This window comes from Lissotriton vulgaris, chromosome 6, assembly GCF_964263255.1.
Source record: "Lissotriton vulgaris chromosome 6, aLisVul1.2, whole genome shotgun sequence".
NCBI classification, from domain to species: domain Eukaryota; kingdom Metazoa; phylum Chordata; class Amphibia; order Caudata; family Salamandridae; genus Lissotriton; species Lissotriton vulgaris.
Window position 1 is genome coordinate 1,212,107,300 of NC_141694.1, and position 20,981 is coordinate 1,212,128,280.

Below are 20,981 nucleotides of genomic sequence, written 5' to 3' on the forward strand. Positions count from 1 at the left end.
CACCTGACAACTTTGCATCTCTGCTACAACCTGCAACACCTCCACCTCCTCAATCGCCAACACCACCAATTCAGCCATCCACAGCACAAGCCCAGTCTCACTCATTCTAACCACCAGCCTTGCATAGGTAGAGGAGTAGGAGAAACTCCACTAAATAACTGTTTTTGGTTGAAAAATAGCAACTCTGTCCCCCACACAGTCACTGTCACTGCTTTTCTTCATTAAAACTATACACACTTGTTTTTATAACAACCCTGTGTATAACCTTCATCTGTGTTGAATGTTTAATATTGCATTTAACACATAAGTAAGTGCTATACTTGTTTTGTTGGTTTGCCTATTAAGTGGTTGAATTGAAACATTTCATTCTGATATTGTAGGCATATTCTAATTAACTAAATCGTTATTTTGTAAATTGTGAAAACATGAAGAAAAACATTGAAGTATGATTTATAAGTATACTTTTATGATGAACGAAACCTAAAGTATTTAGGGCCTGATTTTTATCTTGACAACAGTGACGGAGTATGCTTACCACCAAGATAATGGTCAGCCCGCCCAATTTAGATGTGGGTGGATCATAGGATTAGTCATGGTAGAAACTGCTCCATCTCCACCATGATTAAATCCCTCTGATGGGCGTGTGGAGTAAGAGCCATGGGAGGCAGACCTGTTTTTCGGCCCACGTGATTTAGATGCATGAAATTAGAGGTCAGTTTGCACTTCCTGTGACTGCCAGGAAAGCCCTATCGGTAAAAGCCGTGAAAATTGCTAAGTGATCCCCTTGCTATGCAAGAGGACTTAACGGTGAGGGGAGCATTGTCTTTTTCATTTTTGAACAGAAAATCCTATTTCAGAATTTTCTTTTCGAAAAGAAAAAAAGAAAACTGTTTGGTGCCGGGCTCCGTCATGTTGATGGAGTCCTGTACTAATTAACAAAATTATGTTGGTAGCAGTTCTAGGTAATGCTTTATAAATATCCTCAGCTTGGCGGTCATTTATAAATCTGGTGGGTGGTGCCTCTACCAGGGCAATGGAATAATTTACTCCATCGCCCTCTACCAGGGCACTGGAGTAATTTACTCCATAGCCTTAGCAGAACAACTGGTTGTCTGCCAAGTAATAATCTGGCCCTTACTTTACAAAATATAATGTATGCAAAAGTAAAAACTGTCGTTTGAAAGCACAAAAATTAAATAGATTAAGTGTCAGAGCAGAATAGAAATCCTAACTTGAAGGAGAGGTGGAAAAATGATAGGAACACTGTTGTGATGTGATTACATCATCCTGACTCTTCATTAATTTGCATATGTTCTATGTATGACATTCCATGTTAGATTGTAAGGTTGAGGAAGTTCCAGGGTCGGCAGTTGCTGCCTGTACCTTGAGGAGGACCAAGGTTTTGGTCCCAAAAAAGCTCTCTCGAATAAACTCATCTGAGCAGTGTGGAGCAGTTCTTTCATCCAGTAAATTATGGCGACGAGTTGGCTTACTGCGAAAGATGGTAGACACAACCTAGGTGGTCCACATGATGTGATGTGCCGTTTGTACCACGGCCTCTATCGGATTATGGAAACAGACTCTGGATTTTGATGTCTCTTTCACTACTTTTCCTGTGGCAGTGAGTGTGGTGTATGGGATTCGTCAAGGTATTCTGTTTCAATTAATTTTTGTGAAGAAGCTTAGCGTTGCACACGCACTTTCGCATGGACATCGAAGCCAGTTAACCTGCATGGGTTGCACACAAAGAACCCTTAGCTTCTTTACCTTGACATGAGATGACGTTGTTTGGTGCTGCGCAACACTGAGCCGCATCGTAACCATGTTGTGTGCGGCCATCTTGGGTGCTGTCGGAGTCAGCATACAATACCGGAAGACAGACACTGTTTGCTGTTGAAACGTAGTGCAGCCACATTGTGTGCAGTCATTTGTTTTATACAAATACTAGCAGCCCGTCCCGACGTTGTCCGGGTATGAATTTCTGCCGGCCAGTAGTACATTGTTTTGTAGGATTTCGTTTTGATAGCATTTCCTATCTGTGACAGGCCAGTGAAACGCTCCAATTGACAGTGAACTGCTGGTGCACGTTCAGTAGTGTGTGAACTCGAGTTTCCCTACTTTATATTCCCTTGCAATATTATATAGTGCTAACTCGATAACATGGCTTGAGCACAATTTACATTACAGAAGAACACATTCATTTGTGGTAGGCACGGGGAGACAAAACGATTTGCCTGGAATCACAGGATGTTGAGCTGATGCCGAGATTCGAACGTAGTTCCCCAGCTCTAAAGTTCGCAATTCTAGAACTTATGGTGGGAGGTGTGTCTAAAAGTGTATGTCGGTGCTGGCCATCAATGAGAGAGACCTGTGCATTTTTCAAATGGGTGGTGAAAAAATATGAGTATGTTGCTGGAGATGTGGGCCGCCGTGCCACCAATGTACTTACCAGGGGGAGGGTAAACACCCATTATTCCGCAACTTTCTTTCCACATACCATCACTCCACATACTTTAATTACAAAAGTACCATGACTCCGCAATGCCATTATAACGCATAGCATTACATTTTATATGCTTTTACCACGCATACATTTACAACTAAATTCGTTGTAAATGCATGAATGGTAAAAGCATGTTTTTTTATGTTTGGATAAGGTAAGTATGGGTATAGGGGTATATGTTTTGGGATACTGAGGTATATGTTTTGGGATGTTTGGGTATTTTAAGGGTTCAGATACAGTTTTGGGTTATAGGGTACAGGGGTCGTTTTAGGGTTTAGGTATAGGTATGGGTTTTGGGGTACAGGGGTATTTTTAGGGTCCAGGGCTAGGTTTGGGTGTTGGGGTATAGGGGTATTTTTAGGGTTATGGGGTAGGTTTGGGTTTTGGGGTACAGGGCATTTTAAGGGTTCAGGGCTAGGTTTGGGTTTTGAGGTACAGGGGTATTTTTAGGGTTCAGGGCTAGGTTGGGTTTTGGACCACAGGGGTATTTTAGGGTTCAGGGGTACGTTTGGGTTTTGGGGTACAGGGTTATTTTTAGGGTTCAGGGCTAGGTTTGGGTTTTGGGGTACAGGGTTTTTTTTAGGGTTCAGGGGTAGGTTTGGGTTTTGGGGTACAGGGGTATTTTAGGGTTCAGGGGTAGGGTTGAATTTTGGGGTACAGGGGTATTTTTAGGGTTCAGGGCTAGGTGTCGGTTTTGGGGTACAGGGGTATTTTAAGGGTTTAGGGGTAGGTTTGGGTTTTGAGGTACAGGGGTATTTATAGGGTTCAGGGCTAGGTTTGGGTTTTGGGGTACAGGGGTATTTTTAGGGTTTAGGGATAGGTTTGGATTTTGGGGTACAGGGTATATTTATAGGGTTAAGATGGGTTAGTGTTTAAGGGTGTTGTGGTATATTAAGGAGTAAGGGTGGGTTATGAATATGGGGTGCAGGAGTATTTAAAGGGAGCAGGGTGGGATTAGCACACAATATGAGACATGGCATGAAGGGCAGAACGTACCACACCCCCCCAGCGTTTGTCACGCCCCCAGCACACGCCCACAGCACAACGCAGAGGGACTACTTTGCTGGCACAGTTCTTTTACCTTTTAAATGTATATGGTGTGCGTCTGCATAGCCTATGTCCTTCTACTGCAACTGCCCTTTCCAACGCTGTATTGGGTGTTGTGATTGGTGCAGTGGTTCCTGAAATTGCTCGCCTCAAAGGTTTGGGCTCTCTCTTTATTATATTAGTATGGATACTTTATTGCATGCCATGGACATTGTACAACATGCAAACTAAACCAGGTATATCAAAGGCAGCACCCCGGTTACCGGCAAATCTGTGTTTTTATGATCTGCACACCTGTTATATGTACAGACAAAGGTTCTTGAGGAGTCTTTGGTTTCGGTAAACTGCACACTATTTATAGTGCAGGCAAAGTCTTAATTTAGCATCTACTTTTACATACCTAAATATATGTATATGTTTCTGATGAACTGCACACGTAGGTCGACTCATCTTAGGTAACTTTCATACATTGGATACATTGAATCATTTTTTTGTATTCATCAGTCATGGCTACTTTTAACAACCTAATTGCTCCTCGCTTTTTTTAAATGTATCTGGCACACCTACAATTCTTTGGAAAGAACGTCTGGAGATGCTTGCTAACTAGGTTATAGCATTCGATGGCTAATAATTTTCTGCAGCAAGAAAAAAAGTATTATTGCTAAGTGTTCTAGGTAATAAAGGGAAAAGGGTTTTTAAATACTTGTCTGTAGCTGTATGACCAAATGGTCAACTTATTTCAAATGTGTATAAAGAAGTGATCAAGCGCCTGGAAACTATGTTCACCAAGTAATTAAATCTGGTTATGCTACAGTATAAATTTTACACCCATCCTCAAGCAGAACATGAGACCATCAATGAATTTGTGGCAAGGCTTAGAGAACATTCTGTTAAATATCGCTTTGGCGCAATGACTGAAGAACTTATTCATGATCAGCTTATTGTCCAAATTAAGGATAAAAAAATACAGAAGAGACTATGGGCGGCGAAGGGTCCCTCTCTTAGGGAGGCGGTTGAGATGGCAAAGGTTATTGAGGAGTCCCAAAGGTGTATGATGGAACTTCATAGGAAAGAGAAGACTGGAGAAGCCTCAGCAGTAGACAGCTGAGATCATGACAGTCAGGAAGAAGTGTGTCTTATTAAAAAGAAGATAGGAAAGGAGCTACTATGCCCACTGGTAAAGGGAAGGTGAAAGCGTGAGCACAATCATTCCAGTGATTTTAAGTGATGTTTGCAATCAACAAAGAGTGAAGGAGATGTGGACGCAGGGGACTTTATGCAAGGAAGTGCAAAGAAAATGGGGGGTAACAAAGAAAGCAGATCAAGGGTAGGGGTAGTAGGTGAAACATTTGACAATCAATATGGGGATGGGATACTTGTGGCAGATGTGGATTCCAAGTGTGAGAGCATATGTATCAATACAGTTGAAGAGAGGAAACTGACAAGGTCGTTGACCAAGTTTGTAGTGTGTGGAAAGGAGTTGCACCTCTAGGTTGACTCAGGCTCGATGTACACCGTTATCCCCAAAGAGTTGTTTGAGGCATAATGGGGTGGAGTGCAATTAAAGCAGAAGGGCATTAGTCCCAGCTGGTTTCAAGGTGAAGCCATTGATATTGAAGGTTACATGGAAGGAAACATTTAATTTGATAAATGATGCATAGGCGGTAAAGTATGCTTTTCTGTGGGAGGGCCACTGATATAGGGATGGATGCATCATTTCGACCTTAACATTCTTATTAACCCAAGAACGAACAACCAGGTAATGGTTGTTGGCAATGTTCATTTGAAGAATGTATTGGAAGGAGCAGCGAATGTGTTCAGTAAATCCGTAGACTGCTTAAAGGGGTAGGTTCACAAGAATTTGTTGAAGGAAAAGGCTGTACCTAAACAACACAAACTTAGGAGAGTACCACTTTCTGTGAGGGAGGGAGTAGAGGAGCTATTAAGTGACATGTTGAAAGAGGGCGTGATTGAACCAGTAGAAGCCTCACAATGATATATCTCCAGTGGTCATTACACAGAAATCCGACTGGCATTTGAGATTTTGTGTGGGTCTAAAAGCCTTTAATCAGCAGGTAATCACAGGCACATTCCCTCTCCCAAAAATCAATGAGCTGTTGGTCTTGGTAAGGGTGGTAAGTACTTCTCCAAATTAGACCTGAGGAGTGCTTACCATCAGATCAGATTACACAGACTCAAAGACCTTGACAGCATTTATCACTTTTGAAGGTACTTATCAGTTCACTTGTATGCCATTCTGGTTAGCATCAGCTGCAAGTGTCTCCCAAAGGATGATGACAAAGGTTTTGGAGGGAGTGAAAGATATTGTATACTTCCAAGATGATTTTTTTGATCAAGGGAGAGAAGGTGGAACAGTATAATGTAACTTTGAGCATGGTTTTGAGGAAATTGGGGGAATTGGGGATATCACTTAATAAGGAGAACAGTACCTTTTTGAAAGAGCAAATGGAGCACCTGGGCTACACCATATCGAACAGTGGAGTCAAACCCAAACGCTCGTTGGTGGGTTGCATAAGGTTGGCTCCTGCTCCAGTGAACAAAGATCAACTAAGATCATTTCTAGGGCTCATTGAATACTATTCCAAATTTGTAGATAGATTTGCTGAAAGTCTAAGGAAACCTTACGTAAAGGAGCAGAGCAAATGTTTTAGGACAAAACAAAGACTGGGGTTTGTGATGCTGGGATTTATTTGACAATACATTGAGATTTAAATTGACTGTGGATGCTAGTGCGACAGGTTTAGAGGGGGTGCTATCCCAATTGCATGTTAAGAAAGAAAAACCTGTTGCATTTGTATCACGCACCATTAGGCAAGCTGAGAGGAATTACACAGTTGTAGAAAGGGAGGTGTTAGCTGCTGCCTGGGGTGCTGAATATTTTCATGTATATCTGTGGGGAGATACTTCTACCATGCACTTCGACCACAAGCCACTAGTAAAGATAATATCATCTGGGGGAGCAGGCAAAGGTATGCTAGGCTGGCCAGACTAGCAGCAAGACTTTGAGAGTATTTGTATGTGGTGACATTTGTACAAGTATGGAAGAATGTACAAGCAGACTGTCTGTCTAGACTGACTTGGGATTGGGAAAACATTGATGGTGTGGCAGTAAGGGAGTTGGAGCCGGAAGGTGCTGTAGCCTCAGTGCAGGACACAGAACAATGTGGTTTGGGGGCATTTACTTCTACAGAATGGGAGGAAGAGATGAGAGTGGATGGTGTTCTCAGAGAGGTTGGCAATTTGATCCAAAGGGGTGTGTCGAGGGAGAGTCTGTGAGAGTCAGTGCGTCCGTACTTTCAAACTTCGGAAAATTTCACATTGTGTGGTCGGACTTTCATAATGAGAGGAGATCATTTTGTTCCTCCAGTTTGATTGCGACGCAAGTTGTTCAACCTAGCTCATGAAGGCCATTTGGGACAAGGTTTGACTAGTAAGACGAAAAAAGAGGAATTTGCGTGTTCTCGCTTGATGAGCAAGTCAAAAGATGGGTTTAGTCCTGTTGTATTTGCAAGGAGAGTGAGAAAAGGTTGAGGGTAGGTTAAGGAAGTAAAGCAGGGCACAATAAAGATCTGGGAAAGCCCTGGCACACTAAATGTCTGGACTTCATTCGACCCATGGCAGAATTATCGGGAGAGTTGAAGTTTGCTATGGTCATTGTGGATGCTTATTCCAGATGGATAATTGTGATGTTGATGAAGAATGTGATACTAAAAGTATAATCTCAGCTTTGGAGGATGTTTTTGAGGATGATGGTATTCATTCAGTCCTCATAACTGACAATGATACTCAATTGGCTTCACATGATATGACTACCTTTCTCAAAATGTCTTGTGTGTGACACTCTTGCACCTCTTTATACAATCCACAGGGAAATAGTATGGTAGAAAGAGTCAACAGATTGGTGGAGGTATCATACAACTGGCGCTATTACCAATCTGTGCGATATAAACAAAATGGTCAACAACATGGTATGGGCTTATCACACCATTGCACATAGTGTTACAGGTAAAATTCCTTTTCAAGTAATGCAAGGCCGATCCCAGGAACAAAGTCAGTGCCTCCCTGTTTGAAGGATGGCCTGAAGTGTGTGAGACAAGAAGCAAATTATTATGTTGGAAGAAGGGAAAGGAGGATATTTAGTGGAGATTGGGTCAAAGTAAGTTTGGGAGAGTTGTATGTGGGCTATCTAAGTTCAGAGGTCCTTACCGTGTTGTCAAGGTGGGATTTGTTTTGTAATTTTGGACAACGGCGAGAGGTGGAATATCAGAAAAGTGGCTCCTTATCAGAAGGGCAGAGTTTGTTTAAGGGAGGAGGACAAAATGTATTCTTTGTGATGTTGATGAAGGATGAGGATGTTGGTGGTACGCACAGTTCCAGTTTTGTGTTGGCTCCTCTGGAGGAAGTACCATACTCATGGGTAATGTGCCTACTTCTGTTTGTGTGTCTAGAATTCGGAGACCCCTGTCTTATCCTAGAGATTTTGTTATAGCTTAGAATTTGTATCCTTCACTCTTGGTATGTTGGTATTATTTGCTTCTCTCTCTGTTTTGCCATCACTGCGACTTTGCTATCCTTTAATATTTCTTTTTCATTTCTTTAATTGCTCACAAGGTAGGGAAGGAGATGTGTTATGATGTGAATACATCATCCTGACTCTTCATTTGCATATATTATTTGTATGACATTCCATGTTAGATTTTGAAGTGGAGGAAGTTCCAGGGTCAGTAGTTGCCTCCTGTACCTTGATGAGGACCAGTGCCAGATTGTGTTACCATTAAAGCTCTTTGGAATAACCTCATCTGTGCAGTTTGGAGCAACACTTTCATCCAAGTACAAACACCCCAGGAAATATCAAGAACATCAGGCTGAGTACGAAGGGGAAAAGTGTCCATAGACCATAAAAAGTCCCAGAACAAGAGTTAACTGCCCCAAACTATATTCAACCCATTTCCCAAAGCCAGAGTGTGTATGGGAATTATGTTTCGGACTTGGGGCCAAAGGTTCCAAGACATCTTCACTCCCTATCTTCACAGCGATGTTTAAGTCCTCCTTGGACAGGAACGTCATGGCAAGAATGAAACAGAGGGGTAGCTGGAGAAACAGGAATCACAGAGAAACTGGGAGATGGAGCAACAAGAGGTAGGGTGGGTTGGGGTGATACACAATACATACGAGGAGAGTTTTTAAACACAGCTGCAAAGTATTGTAAAGGATTTATTATATATTTATTATATATTATATATACTCTTTATTATATATTTTACCATAAAAACGTCCACACATTAAAAAAAAATGTGTGTGGCTCTTGAAGGTAAATGGTAAAAACTCTTTGGTGGTTAGGAAGTAAGATAAAGGTACACAATGTTAGCATCACATAAAGTGACATTGGCTAAATTGAAAAGGTAAATATTTCAAAAGTATAACTTTGGTTTTAGCTATTATGTTGACAGAAATGTAGTTTGTTAAAAGCATATCAAATAGATATCAACCATCTAAAATTTGCCCCCGACAGGGTACTCTAGACCGTTACACCACGGCGCCCCTCCCCCTGGAGACTGACTCGCCGGGAGTGCATACAGACACAGCCCTACTGATGGGGGCTATACAAGCATTCCAAGTGGACATACAGCCGTCACGCGTGGCCCTGAAGACCAAGATCAGGGACGTGGGCTCCGAGGTCACGCTCCTGCGGCAGGACTTTCAAAACTTAGTGGAGCGAGTGACAGTGACTGAGACTAGACTCGGGGAGGCTGAAGACACTATCCAGGACTTGAAGAAGGGCATGGCGGAGCTCCAATCCTCGCATAAGGTGGACAATGCAGAAAACAGAGCCAGGCACAATAACCTCCGTTTTGTGGGCTTTAGGGAAGGAATTGAAAGGGCCTGCACTCTTGGCTGCTGCGCACTTTTCTGAAAGACAAGTTCTTGACCTGTTTTGTGATAGAGCGGGCCCATCGGGCGCCGCTGGCAAAGCCGCCAGTGGGTGCTAGGCCGCGGCCAGTCAAAAAGCTAGGGAAAATCCATCTGGAGAACGCACAGATCATGATATTCCCGGACTACAACCAGGAGGTGCAGAGGCAGAGGCGCTCCTTTGATGTGGTAAAGGCGAAACTGAGGGACCTCCGCGTTCAGTACATGCTTCTCTTCCCTGCAAAGTTAAAAGTAATCTACAAGGAGAGAACGTACTTCTTTCCGAACCCGGAAAAAGCGTGGCAGTGGTTGAGGAGCGCCCCCCCCCCCCCCCGACAAGGCCTGCGGCAGGGGCTCAGAGGGCGTCAGATGTGGGGAAACCCACGGAGGGTGAAGACATGGAAGAGCAATCTCTGCATCCCCTGGTAGTGGCGATCAACAACTTGGAACAGGAACTGGCACAGGAAGCGGGGACATCGCAAGGGGACCCCCTGGACTCTAATTCATGAAGCTGGGACAAGTTGGGCTGACCGAGTATTGACTCAGTGGCCGGGGAGCACGCACGTTGGACATACCTCTACAGTTTGCTTTGTTCTCTGGCCTAAATTCCTTTATTGTTTTTAACTGCTCGCAAGTATACTTGTGTATGTTTCTTGGTTAAAGGTTTCAGAGAGGGTTTCTTGGTGGTAAGACTGGGAGGGCGACAGAGCTCCTTTACCTGGAAGGCCTAATCTCTGTCTTAGGATGGTGATGGGACTGGAGGGGAGAGGGAGGTTAGGTGGGGGTGCCGCGGGGGGGAAGTTACTCTTTTTTCGGGGTTGGGAGGGGGTGGATCTGGATGAGTCTACACTCTGGTTGGGGTTGTTTGTTGAGGTTTTTTTTCAGCATGTCATGACTGGGACCGTCATTCACGCCTGTGATCCCGGAGCCCAACTCCTACTGCAATTGAGAGTTCTATGGTATGATACCCTGTACATTGCTAGCTAGTCATGGGACGGAGGTCCAGGCTCGAGGTGGGGCTAAAATCCTCAGCTTGAACGTGAATGGCCTGGGCAACAATGTTATAAGGGGGTTAGTTCAAGCCTATGTGAAACGGTTGGGGCCTGATATTGCCCTGATGCAGGAGATGCACCTTCAAGCACCTAGTGTGGCTTCCTGGCGAGGGGTTTGATCCAGCGCCACTATAGAAATTCTGTCTCTATAATCACAAATCACTACCTAATACTCACCATACTAATCAAAACTAAGGCCCATATAACTGAGACAGAAAATCGAGCAACTGAATCATGTGGCCTAATTAATCACACTATCCAAACGAATTATGTTCATTATATACAACTGCAGTATAACATGTTATTCATAGATATTTAAAGAAATCATTTAATTAGACCACTTTGGTCAATGGATTAACTGATGGTTACAACTAAATTAATCAAGACCAGCTTGACGTTTTAAGTCTTTTATTTTTAAAGTTTCAAAGCTTCAGTATCAATCTCTTTATTAGCTCATTTATTAATAGCAAACATTTTTATTAAATCAGTATTATCCATTAGTTTATTGGCACATAGGTCTGGCATTTCAAAATTGCTCATAAGTAATGAATTAAAATAAACATTAACCCTAATTCCCTAAATTAAGCTTTCTGACCTGTAAAGAAAAAGATATTCAGAAATGCATTTGTTATTCTTACGTGTCCAAGGAAAATCGGACAGCACTTTGCCCTCAGGAACAGTCAGCCCCGCTCCCCTCAATGAGCCAAGTTTTTATACCTTTCAAACTCACTAATCTAACTAAAAAGTAATATTTCGAGAGTCTTTCAGCAACCTGATTGGTTGCTGATCGTCAGGCCATCGAGAGGCCACCGCTTCAAAATACCATAACGTCACTTGTCATCGTTCTTTGACGTGAAGCGACACCGGCTTCCGAAGGATTGATACAATAACTAAAGTCAGTTCACAGCTTCCTCCATAGCTCGGCCAAACTGTCTCTTGTCGCTTCCTTAGCCTTGGAATAATATCTTTTCAGAGCACATTACGCACAAATGTCTTTGTTTGAGCTTCAGTTTATTTCAGAGAAAAGTTTCTGTGAAAAAGCTTCAACATGGCTGTGCTTGGCTCCTCTCAGTCAGGCTAACCAACATTTTCCAGAACCAGGCCTCAAGCCTTTCTCTCGGGCTAGTATTCAAACAAACACAAAAGAATAATTAATACAAATAATGAAAGTCATTCAGTTACCCAACCTCCATTGCTAATGTTAACCCATTAGTATAAATCACCTAGCAGAAGCACACAGAAAAGCACCACATGTAATATCTACCATTCTTCATAGTGTCCAGCAGGATTCTTCATATATCTGAAAAAGATAAACAGACACAACATAGACAAAAGCACACATGTAATGAGCACATGCCATTAATTACTCAGCCGCATTAATATTGACAAAGACAATAGGACGGACAGAACATCATTAATTATGTATTATAAAACATACTTGCAAATGCAGTAGAAAAGCTTTATTCGATTTTAGCAAAATTTTAAAATCATAAAAGCAGTAACACAAAGAATCAATACATATTGTGCATAGAAAAGCAAAACTTGTCACATATAAATCATTACGTTTAAGAATTAACTGTATGTACAGTAATTTAAAGAACACATTAAACTTTTCCTTTTTCTGAATACACTCTTTAAAAAACCGACCATAGTGGTCACACACAGTTCATCATGTAACAATTGAAGATACAGTAATGCTGGGCGGCACTGATACCATGTTCCGCTATTTTTCAGAAAAGGTTTAATCCATCGGGCTCTCTCTTTACAATAAAATCCACAAAAGCAAATCACATGAAGGGTTGATTGTTCGGCCACCCCATCGCCTGGGCACTTACAGAGTATTTTGGTCCAATCATTAGTTTTTGGAAATGAGACAAGGCGAAAAAAGATGTTGAATCTAAACCTTGTGAGTAAAAACCCTTAGTGCAACAGTTCAAGTAGGGTTGCATGTTACCAGATACTAGCGACAATTGATGCCGCACGACCGAGCCTTTATTGAGCTCAACCCCGAGCTGCAGGGATTCCAGGTGGTACCAACAATCGTTCTTTAGGTCTTTCCTCCTGATCTTACATAGCCCCTCTGGTAAAGAAAAGAACTCAGGTTTCCCCATATCTTGGCAGAACTTTTGAATATAGGTTAGCCATGCTATTTTGTTTGATTTATCCAGGGCCATAACATCACGGATAATCACTCTGTTCAGCTCCAAGACAGCTGCGGTCCAAACCCTGTGCCAAAGTAACAATAGTTGCATCACTATCAAATCACTGATATGACGAACACCCAGCTCAGCGTGACAATTATACACAGATAAACTAAAAGGTACAGCTAAAATAAACCTTAGAAAAGCATTTTCTACTATTTGTATTTCCCTGGTGTCTTGGATACCCCAAACACCAGCACCGTATATGGCCGTACTAACACATTTGGCCATATATATTTTAAGTAAAATTTCAGGGGGTCTTTTGCCCATTTTTCGTGAGAAAGCCATAAGTGCTGCAGTCGCTTTTTTGAAGGACAAGGTCCAACTCCTAATGGCCGGACCCCAGTGCCCCCCACCCTCAAGGACTACTCCTAAGTATGAAAAGGATTTAGTTGCCTGCACTTTCTCCCTGCGTGCAAACAACTTACAGGTTTTTGTTTTACCCCTGGCGCACGTCATCACGAAAGTTTTTTTCACATTCAATTTCAGACCCCTAGAGTCCATGAAATTGATATAGGCATCTAGGGCTGTCTGCAGGCCTCTCTCTGTTCTGGCCATTATAACGGCATCATCCGCATATAGTAGGGGCACCAAATGTTTAGAATTAATTCTGGGTGAGTCAATGACTTTAGACACCAAAACATCCTCTAAGTCGTTGGTGTATAAATTAAAAAGAAGAGGAGCAAGAACGCACCCTTGCCTCACACCACGCTTCACATGGAAGGGCTTGGTGCACTCTCCTCCGGTTCCAAATCTCACCCTGGCCCTTGCCCCAGCATAAAGTTGCCTTAAAAAAGAAATAATAGCCTCCTCCACTTTAAGATCTTCCAACACCTTCCACAGATGATCGTGCTGAACGCAGTCGAAAGCAGCGCTCAGGTCGACGAATGCTGCATAAAGTTTACCCGCCTTAGCCTGAACATATTTCCCTTATAGTAGAGTAAAGTTCAAGACCTGTTCAACGGTGCCCATCCCCTCACGGAAGCCGTACTGAACCGGGGACAACACTCCTGCTTCTTCTACCCAAGATTGTAACTGGTTCAGAACAACCCTCCCTGTGATCTTCATAAAGGAATCAAGAAGAGAGATAGGGCGATAACAAGAGGGACTCTCCCTATCTCCCTTCTTGAAAATGGGAATAATTATAGAATTAGACCACGTCTTGGGAAACCCCCGCTCACAACTTGCGTCCAGGACTCTCTTCAGAATGGGGGACCATAAGTCAACTGAGTGTTTAAAAATATCAATAGGAACCCCATCTAAACCTGGGGCTTTACCTCCCCTACTCTGCTTAATAGCAGCGGACATTTCACCAATTGAGATACCCAAATTAACTTGGCAAACTTGCAAATGCAACATGAGCACATTAACATTAGTCTCGTGTGTAATGCAATGTAGAATTTTAATCTAGATTGATTTAGTACAACAAATCGTGCAATAACTCATTAATATATTAGTTCATGTTACAAGAGATTTAACTTCACGAGCCAGAATAAAATTATTTCTGATCCATCAGGTTCCTACAGAGTGCTAGCGCATGCGAGAAACACAATGGGCTCCAGGGGGGTTGCCATCCTGATTAAGAAGACTCCTCCCTTCGTGGTAGCGCAGACTTGGACGGACCCACTGGGGACTTATGTGGGGGTGCGGGGAACATGGGGACGACAGGATCTTATGATCATTTCCGTTTTTGCTCCGCCAAATCTACAGGCCAGGACCCTGTCCGGCGTCACAGACATCCTACTGAACACATCGGATACCTTGCAGGTCGTAGGGGGGTATTTTAATGATGTCATGTCTTCAGCACAGGATAGGTCAGGATGTAGACCTAGGGACTCGACACCAACTCTTCTGGCCAGAACTGTCTCCACCCTGGGACTAGTGGACATATGGAGGTGGCTGCACTCATACTCTAGCATCTACTCGAATTTCTCAGGGGCCCATAGGGTGTACTCCAGACTAGACTACATTTTTATGTCAAGACAGGCACTAAGTGTGGAGGATATGGCGGAGTATCAAGCGAGAGGTATCTCGGACCACTCGCCTCTCATGGTGCAGGTGGGGGGGGACGTGCAGTGGGGCAAGGAGTTGGCGGCTGACTGCTTGAAATCTGCAGAATAAGGATCTAATGAAGGGCCTTAGAGCGGATGTGAAGGTCTACCTAGCGGAAAACAAGGGTTCTGTTTCATCAGGGGTAATCCCCTGGGAAGCCCTTAAGGCCTTTCTGCAGGACAGGGCCCAGAACAGACTAGCATGGGACAAGAGGAAAGTGCAGGAACAGGTACGGACTCTGGAAGCTCAGATTTTGGACTTGGAACACAACCATGTGGCCGATAAAGATCCTCAGACTCTTAGGCGGCTTTTGGATGTGCAGCGACAATATGGGGATTTGGCGACGGGTGGGGCAAAAACGCAGGCGCTTGCGACTTTACATAGGCTGTACGATGTAGGGGATAAGTCGGGGAGAGTCTTGGCGTTGTTGAATAGGAAAGAGAGAGACGCTCTGTGGGTGGAGCAGGTGAGGGACGAGCAGAGGCAATTGCGGCGGACGGACACACGGATAGCTCAAACCTTTGCTGCCTATTATGGGGTCTTTTATGAGGCTAGGCACCTGGGTACACTAGATGATGCGCTGGGATACATGGCCCAAATTGACATCCCCGTGTTTTCTGATGATGACCAGATGGACTTAGAGGGGGATATAACTGTAGTTAATATTAAGGAGGCCTTGACCAAATGGGTTTCCCGCTGAATTCTTTAAAAGAAAAGCGGATCTCCTTGCTCGCCGCCTCTTAGCACTGTTTGAGGAAGCAGCACAGGAGGGTATGCTGCCGCCAGACTTACGTATGGCCACAATAGTCCCGATATATAAGGCAGGTAAACCCCCAGAGGGTTGTGCATTGTACCACCCTATATCGCTTCTGAACGTGGAGATTAAACTTCTGGCAACAATCTTAGCTCGTCGATTACGGCGGGTGATCACTGACCTGGTCCATTTGGACCAGACAGGTTTTCTGCCCGATAGGGCAACCAGACTGAATCTCAGAAATACCCATAACTGGTTGATGGAGGTACATCGTCGGCGGGACCCTCATTTGTTTTTATCCTTGGACGCCGATAATGCGTTTGACGCTGTACATTGGCCCTACCTCGAAGGATTGTTGTCCATGTTCAGCTTCGGACCTAAGTTCTGGCATTGGGTGCAGCTATTGTATACGGATCCAAGAGCCAGAGTTAAAGCCAACGGGGTGCTATCAGAGGATTTCCCCATAAGAAGGGGCACCCGACAAGGGTGTCCCTTGTCCCCGTTGCTCTTTGCCCTACCCTTAGAAAAAGTGGCATACGAACTCAGACAGAACGAGGATATTAGGGGCTTTAGAATAGACCGATCTGACCCGCATAAAGAAAAAATATTGTTATATGCGGACGACGACCTCATGCATATCACTCATCCTGTCACCACAATTCCGGCATTGTTCACTGCACTGGGCCAATATGGCGCCCATGCGGGCTATCAGATAAATTGGCATAAGTCAATTCTATACGACCCCCGGGGGGGAGAGGACTGGTCCTATCTGCCTGGGGCGCTGAGAATTACGGACGAGGGATTTGTGTATCTGGGGGTGTATATGACATTGGATAGAAGCCTCTCATATCAGAGGAACGTCAAGCGGGTGTTGGATAATTTCACTGAGGATGCTGCTAGGTAGAAGGCGCTCCCCCTCATGATCTTGGGCCCGCTGCCATCTTTAAAATGATTACGCTACCAAGGTTCTTGTACACCTGGCAAAATGAAATCTTCCCACTTCCTCGTCAGGTTTTCACCAATATAAACACAGAGTTGACATCCCTGTTGTGGCTGGGGAAACAGTCCAGGGTAGCACTGGGAACTCTGCAACGGAACCAGTATATCGGTGGAATTTCCCTGCCTAACATCGAAGCCTATTACTGGGTGGAACACCTCACCCCCATAAATGAATGTTTGCATGCCCCGGCAATGCATCCCACGTACTGCCTAGAGAGGAGAACTATGGCGTGGCACACCTGCCTACACTAAAATATATGGAGGCAAGGGGAAAGAACAATTGCATTCAGCTACCAGGGTTATGCTGGGGATATTTGAGAGGGCGACTAGGGCAAAAGGCTGGACGCGTGCACCGACGAAACAGACCCCAATATGGCATTGCACTTGGCTGAAGGAGCTGCACAAGCTGCTTGGGTTCAAGAGATGAGACGACATTGTTATCTCTGTACTGGGGGACCGGATGAAGAGAGGGGAACTAAAGTCCTTCCAGGTTTTGAGGGTGGAATTTGGGCTGCACCACACACAGTATTTTAGATATGCGCAGCTGCGACACGCGTGGCGGGCGGAGGAGGCTCTGGTGGGGCCCTTACCAGAGTATGCACCACTGGAGGGGCGTCTGTTGCAGGAGCATATCCTGTGCAATGCAGTTTCCCTGACATATAAAACATTGATCAATAATATACCGGATGGGCTGGTAAACCTCAGATAATCACGGGAGCAAGATGTGGGGGAGATGGATACGGTGGATTGGGACACAGCCCTGATGCACTCGAGGGACGTTGCCATCAAGTCCCGCCTAATGCTTATCCAGTATAAAATCTTGCACAGGGTATATTACGACAGGGTACGCAGTGGCGTAACGAAACTTGAGGGGGCCCCCCTGCAAAGCACATGGAGGGGGCCCCTAGTGGGGCGGCCCACCATGCCCCCCCTCCCCCTTCCTGGCGGCGCGGCCCACCAATTACCACTTTGCCCTACCACCCAGAAATCTAGCATATTTTGCTTTGAAACCTCCAACATTTAAATGCTAAGTCACACATAAGAGGCACAGCGCCTGCCTTGCTGTCAAGCTTCAGTAGTGCTGGTAATGCTCACTAGAATATAAGAATGGCAGCGCGCTGCTCCAGACAGCCTTGGAGTCTGGGTAGTTGTTGCTAATTCACTGGTTGCCATATTAATCATAATAATGAGCCCGCGACCGCCGCGCTCAACCCAACGGGTCCCAGCGGCCGCTGGAGCCCACACAGTGCAGCTTAGCTGTTCCTGCTGCTGAGGTGCTTAAGTGAGGGAGCCTAAGCCCGGACTGGGGTGGCCGACGCCCGTTTGCAGAGGGAGTGAATGGCCAGAACCTTAAGGATGCAGGTGGCTGGCCTGTAAATCCAAATTGCCAAGGCTCACATGTAAGTGTCATTTAGACAGTGTGTGCCAGAGTTTTTTAAATGATAATCTGCAAAAAATCTATTTTTTTAAGTGTGTAGGCTAACACGAGATAATCAGTGCCTGCCAGTCGATGTAATTCTGGCCGGTCACTGAGGCTTTTGGCAGGAGGCCAGGCTGGGACTTTTAAGTGTGTGCCTCAGCTGTCTGTCAGGTTGTCTTGGCCAAATTCAGTGCTGGGTACGTGCTGTCTGCAGCCTTTAAGTTGCATCATGGACGATCGGGAGCTCACACTGAGCGCATTGCTGCCCTTTCACTTCAAGGTAAACTCATGTCCACCTATTTATTTTGCATTGTAGTTCTACTAGTAGGAGATACCATTTAAAATGGAAATATTAGTAGTTTACGAATTGCAACCTAAAATTACCTTTTAACAAAAAAAGTGCAAAATATCGAAATGTGAAAGCTCTAACACAGATCTATCTTGTCACTGGAAATGACCACAAAACCTCCGTAGTTTGCCAGCCAGCCCTCTTTTTCTCATTCCCTCCACCCAATGCTATCAGGGGTTACAACTTGTGACTTACAGAATCCAAGCTTTCCCAACACACCCACACTCTTTACTTCCCTCTCCACGCCATGGATGTTCTGCAGTGAGCTCGAGTCGGGGTTCTGCTAAATCAGAATGATGACAGCACTCTCATAATTCCTATAACTCTGCTCTCCCCTTCTTAGACTCCGATCTTTCTTTTATGTCTGGTGCACCGTGCTTAGTTTCTCGTTGGGTGTAATTTCTTATTGATTGCATGATTTCGCTCACAAGAAAATGTCACTCATAGTCATTCAAATGTCACTCGTAATTATACTGAAAATATGAAAATGTCACATATCGCAATTTGAAACTTTGGCAGCTATGTTATCTATTTACTGATCCACGATGTGGCGTGTTGTAAAATAAAAAGGAACCAAAATCAACTGCGCAGGGCTTTTCTGCAAGCGTAGACCAGTGACCCCTTGCCCTCTTACCTTAACAGTCCGACGACGGTCATGGTCCTACTCACCTCCCCACCCCGGCCCGAACCGAACCACTCCCTGGCCCCTGGCTGCTGCAGTGCGGCCTATTCTGGGTCAACTTTACTCAGACCGTGTGTGAACTGAAGCAGAGGAGACTCACTTACCTGAGGGCCTGAGCTGGGGGCCTGCTGCTGGACCTGGCCTGAGGAGGCTGCAGCTCAGACTCTAGGGCGGCGCGAGGTGAGCGCAGGTGATGGGCAGAAGGCGGGCACCGCCACCGGGCAGAACTTGAAGGCAGGCAGGGGCTGGGCAGCGCAAGGCTAGCCAGGTAGGGGCCGGGCAATTTAAATTATGGAAAAAGGCCCCGCCGGTGACGGACTTCGGAGCGTGGGTGGGCCTGGCTTTGTCTTCTCTTGACTATGGCTATGCGCGCCCCTGATGCCACGCATTTGCGTGTGAGCTCATTGCGCCGCCGGCAATTGCGCATGTGTTGTACCCCTGTGCCGACAAATGTAATGAGGGCACGCGCATACGCGGCGGAAAGTGAAAGTCAGGACTCAGGACTCTCGGGGAGTAAACAAGTGTGTGCACGCCCGCGCGCATCCACCCCGCCATTTTCATCGACGGATAATAATAACTGCTCAGGCCAGAGCGGCCCTGGCACCATTTATAATTGCATCAGAGCCCCGGCTGGGGCCCGCTGCCCCGGCCCCTGACACTGCCCCCTGCCGTTGCCCCCTGCCGAGCACAGTTCGTCAGAGAATCGCGACAACGAGAGACAGTTGTCGCCAGTCGGGGGCCCCGCAGTCAGTGTCAGTCAGTCACAGTGTGCACCATTAAGAGCTCAGTAGTCTTATACTTAATATATGATTTGATCTCCATGCATGAATTTAACCCTTTGTATCCATGACTTTGTTTGTAAAAATTGTACACGTCAGGAAGAACCAGCATGTTATAAGCACTGTAGGCAGATAGATACACCAAATAAAGCGCTATTTTTCCCTACTCTTGTCTTTTGGAGGGGCAGTGATTTGTATGAGGAAAAGTTTAGCGGGTGGGAGAGTTATCGGCCGCTCCTTTAACAGTGTGCAGGTGTTGATATGTAACGTATAACGCATAACTAAACATCCACGGGGCTACCTAATACTACATATGGGATTGGGATAATGCGCGTCACACCCGGGCCCCTGCCCCATCCATACCGAGGCCCGCCTACCATTTTGTATAATTTCAGGGGGCCGGCCGGGCCGCACCTCTCCTGACCCATTCCTGCCTGCATGCAGGATGCATCAAGAGGCCAGCCGCCAGAGCGAGACTGGCGTCAATTTAAATTACTGCCGCCCTCACGGTCCCGGCCCAACCCGGCCGTGGCCTGCCCCGCAATTTCACTGCACCAACACAGTCCTCGAGCCGCAGGGCCCCGTCGTCCGGGGCCCAGAGTCTGACTCTGACAATAACATAAGTGCCTCAGGCTCACGGCTGACGGGCCCCGGCCGGGGCCTCCCACCACCACCATTTCGAATTTCACAATTCAACTGACTTGACTCTTGGGGCCCTGGCCGGGGGCCCCCGCACCATTTCGAAGACTCGCAGGGGCCCCGGCTGGGGCCCCCCTGCCTGCACCATTACGAAGACTCGCACAGGGGCCACTGTCGGCCCCGCACTATTTCGAAGACCCCAGGGGCCCTGGCCGGCCACTTTGAAGAATAGCAGGGGCCCCGTGCGGGGCCCCGGGGGGGGCCCGGACCGCACCATTTCAAATGCTCGCAGGGGCCCCGGCCGGGACCCACGGTGCGCACCATTTGTCAAAGCCTACTAGTCTGTGCGGCACATGTACTACGTCAGGGGGGACCGGCGGGGCCCCCTGGAGCGCCGGGCCCCGCGTGGCCCCCCCGCAATGCGGGGTCCGCGGGGGCGTTTGTTACGCCCCTGAGGGTACGCCTACACCGCATGGGGAGGGCTAGCGACACACAGTGCCTCAGATGTAGTCAGGAGAGGGGGGACTTTTACCAAATTATTTGGATGTTCCCCGTCATACAGACGTATTGGGC